The sequence below is a fragment of the Lissotriton vulgaris genome, unplaced genomic scaffold, assembly GCF_964263255.1.
Source record: "Lissotriton vulgaris unplaced genomic scaffold, aLisVul1.2 SCAFFOLD_3986, whole genome shotgun sequence".
In the NCBI taxonomy this organism is placed as follows: domain Eukaryota; kingdom Metazoa; phylum Chordata; class Amphibia; order Caudata; family Salamandridae; genus Lissotriton; species Lissotriton vulgaris.
The window spans coordinates 60,458-64,633 of NW_028255557.1; the positions used below are offsets into that span (position 1 = coordinate 60,458).

Consider the following 4,176-nt stretch of genomic DNA (forward strand, 5'->3'; position numbering starts at 1 on the left):
CGGGCCGGGCCCTCTTAAAGTCCTGGGTTTTATTGGTTTATGGTGGCATTCTGTGTACTTTTATCAGAGGAAGAAGAGTGCTGCACAGGATCCCACAGCATGTGCGTAGGTAAAGGGGGGAGGGAGCCCCAGGGGGCCACTGCTCCTAGACTGTGTACAAGCACCACTGGACTGTGCCACAGTGCTCTAGCCCCACAACTTGTGCACGTGCCAGACTCTCCTTCAGAGAACCAGGTTCGAGTCTCGGTTCAACATCATTTGATTCTGGGCACACTGATGCTTATGTAAAGCGCAATAATACCTTCGGCTATATAAAAGTGAAACAAATGAAAACGGGACTGGTTCCGTAAGTTCTGCCTTGTTAAAATGGTTATATTCTGGGGGCAGCTTCTCTTTCCCTTAGAAGCTAACAGCAAGCACCGTGTTCATGTATGCTGGATACACCCATGATGTGGGACACTCCTCTGAGAAATACTGAAATAAATAAAAAAGGCCTGGTAATGTCCTGATGCGTTCTGAGAGTAGCACATCTGAGCCTTCTGTGCTACTTCTTGTGACGCAGAGCAAGAATAACAGTAAATCACTGGTACGTGTTTACATTCGTAAGTTGCTGCTTGAGGCTGTCTGTGGTGTCCCACTGGCTGCCAGCTCACCTCCGCGGCCAGCTTCCCGGCGAGGGTGAAACTTCTCCAGATGCGATCCGGGGAAAGAGGGCACCCGCTGCCGGGTACGCCAGGCCCCTGCTCTGGTAGGGGCCTGGCCTCCCCCCGGCAACCCCCTTGATGCTCCGGCGTCATTCTTCCGACTACGACCTCAGATCAGACGTGGTGACCTGCTGAATTTAAGCATATACTAAGCGGAGGTAAAGAAACTAACCAGGATTCCCAGAGTAATGGCGAGTGAAGAGGGAAGAGGCCGGGCGCAGGAAATGTGGCGTACAGAAGACCGACTCCCCGGCGTCGCTCAGGGGGCCCAAGTCCTTCTGATTGAGGCTCACCCCGTGGACGGTGTTAGGCCAGTAGCGGCCCCCAGCGTGCCGGGATCGGGTCTTCTCGTAGTCGGTTTGCTTGGGAATGCAGCCCAAAGTGGGTGGTAAAATCCATCTGAGGCTAAATACGGGCACGAGACCGATAGCCAACAAATACCGTAAGGGAAAGTTGAAAAGAACTTTGAAGAGAGAGTTCAAGAGGGCGTGAAACCGTTGAGAGGTAAATTGGTGGGGTCCATGCAGTCCGCCCGGAGGATCCAGCACGGCGGGAAGGCCGGTGGCCCGGGAGTTCCGGATCCCCTCTGTGGGACCGGCGCCCGGGCCCTACCCGGCCCTTGTAGGGTGCATTTGCTCCATGGCGGTGCGCCACGACTGGCTCCGGGTCGGCTGGGAAGGCTTTGGGGTGGCAGGTGGCCCTCCGGCAGAGGGTGTTACAGCCCCCCTGGCAGCAACTTCGTCGTGTCCGCGGGGCCGAGGGAGATTCGACTGTCTCCGCGCCCTCCCCCGGGCACCCATTCCCGGCCACCCCTCGGGGCGCGCTGATGCGGTTGAAGGGGGGACGGGCCCCCTGCTCCTGGCACGACTGTCGACAGGGGCGGACTGTTCTCAGTGTGCTCACCCGCATCGCGCCGCCGGGCAGGGAGGCCCACGCCAGGCGCCAGGGGTCTGCAGGTATGTCGGTTACCCACCCGACCAATCTCGAAACACGGACCAAGGAGTCTAACACGTGCGCAAGTCGGAGGACCGAGCGAACCCTGTGGCGCAATGAAGGTGAGGGCCGGCACGCGCCTGCTGAGGTGGGATCCCGCCGCGCTTCCAGCGGCGGGCGCACCACCGGCCCATCTCGCCCGCTCAGTCGGGGAGGTGGAGCATGAGCGTGCGTGATAGGAACCGAAAGATGGTGAAATATGCATGGGTGGGGCGAAGCCAAAGAAAACTCTGGTGGAGGTCGGTAGCGGTCCTGACATGCAAATGGGTCATCCGACCTGAGTATAGGGGCGAAAGACTAATCGAACCATCTAGTAGCTGGTTCCCTCAGAAGTTTCCCTCCCTCTGGTAAAGCGAATGATTAGAGGTCTTGGGGCCGAAACAATCTCAACCTATTCTCGAACTTTAAATGGGTAAGAAGCCTGCTCAATGGCGTGGAGCCGGGCATGGAATGCGAGTGCCTAGTGGACCACTTTTGGTAAGCAGAACTGGCACTGCGGAATGAACCAAACGCCGGGTTAAGGCGCCCGATGCCGACGCTCATCATACCCCAGAAAAGGTGTTGGTTGATATAGACAGCAGAACGGTGGCCATGGAAGTCAGAATCCGCTAAGGAGTGTGTAACAACTCACCTGCCAAATCAACTAGCCCTGAAAATGGATGGAGCTGGAGCACCGGGCCCATACCTGGCCGTCGCCGGCGCTGAGAGCCGCGGGGGCTAAGCCGCGACGAGTAGGAGGGCCGCTCCGGTGAGCAAGGAAGCCCTCGGCGAGGGCCTGGGTGTAGCCACCGCAGGTGCAGCTCTTGGTGGTAGTAGCAAATATTCAAACGAGAACTTTGAAGGCAGAAGTGGAGAAGGGTTCCATGTGAACGGCAGTTGAACATGTGTCAGTCGGTCCTAAGAGATGGGCGAGCGCCATTCGGAAGGGACGGGCGATGGCCTCCGTTGCCCTCGGCCGATAGAAAGGGAGTTGGGTTCAGATCCCCGAACCCCGAGTGGCAGAGACGGGCGCCCTCAAAGCATCCTGCGCCGTAACGCAAACGATCCCAGAGAAGCCGGCAGGAGCCCCGGGGAGAGTTCTCTTTTCTTTGTGAAGGGCAGGGCGCCCTGGCATGGGTTCACCCGAGAAAGGGGCCCGAGCCTTGGAAAGAGTCGCGGTTCTGGCGGCGTCCGGTGAGCTCTAGCTGGTCCTTGAAAATCCGGGGGAGATGATGTAAATCTCCTGCCGGGCCCTACCCATATCCGCAGCAGGTCTCCAAGGTGAACAGCCTCTGGCATGTTGGAACAATGTAGGTAAGGGAAGTTGGCAAGTCAGATCCATAACTTTGTGATAAAGATTGGCTCTAAGGGCTGAGTCGGTTGGGCTGGGGCGCGAAGCAGGGCTGGGCGCCTGCCGCGGCTGGACGAGGCGCCTCCTTCCGGGACGGCGGCGTATCTGGACGCGATCCCGGCCCTTCCTGTGGATCACCCAGCTGCGGTGGTCGCCTCTCCCAGTGCCCCCTCCCCGGGGGTGCGGGGCCGGCGTTCTACCTCGGCCGGCACCTAGCAGCTGACTTAGAACTGGTGCGGACCAGGGGAATCCGACTGTTTAATTAAAACAAAGCATCTCGAAGGCCCGAGGCCTGTTGACGCGTTGTGATTTTGGTTGTATGATGGAACAACTACCACTTGAACAACTACAGTCTAAACAACTACTCCTTAAAGACTACTTAGTCTAAACTACTAAAGTTTTAACAACAACTACAATTTACAACTACTATGCCTTTACCTCGCTTGCCTTTACCCCATTAATGTATTTATTTTACTGGTAAGTATAAACCCCATATTATATATATATATATATATATATATATATATATATATATATATATATATATACATATATATATACACACACATTACCTACTGGCTATCGCCAGTAGGTATATATAGTTAGGATTTATTCCCTATGGGATTTTTGAAAATTCTATGTCTAATAACTTTGGCGTTTGTGGACGGAATCGGCTGAAATTTTCAGGAAAATGGCACATTTTGTTTCTGAGCAGCCCTTAAAAATTTGGGGGGGTTTTGTCGAAGGGGGGGCCGAGAAAAAAGGGGGGTCCCAAAACGCGTTTTTCCCATGTTAATTTCCATAGGGCGGTTGGACTCACTTTTAGCTCGAACGGCTGAATGGATTTGCACGAAACTTGGCAAAATTGTAGGGACTGTTAGCCCGATGTGCCTTTGCTAGGTCTCAATATATGTGCTCCAGTAGTTTTTGAGAAATTAACGTTTAAAACAAGATATATATCTGTAACAGCGCTCCGGGCTGCGCTCCGGTTCGCTTACTTTTCGCGAAACGGAACTTTGCGCGCAGAAAGCTGATTGGCTCTCCGGTGTCTGTCAACATTCTAAACAGTCCGGAGCGGCCGCCATCTTATCTCTCGGTAGGATCGAGAGAGAAGAAGAGGTGAAAAACGAAGGGGGAATTTAATGAAAG

At 54.7% G+C, this 4,176-nt stretch overlaps 1 pseudogene; it reads left to right on the top strand.

The window, feature by feature from the left end:
• Nucleotides 1-808: 808 nt before the first annotated feature.
• On the top strand, nt 809-3,724 carry LOC147659081 (28S ribosomal RNA; annotated as a pseudogene).
• Nucleotides 3,725-4,176: the final 452 nt, after the last annotated feature.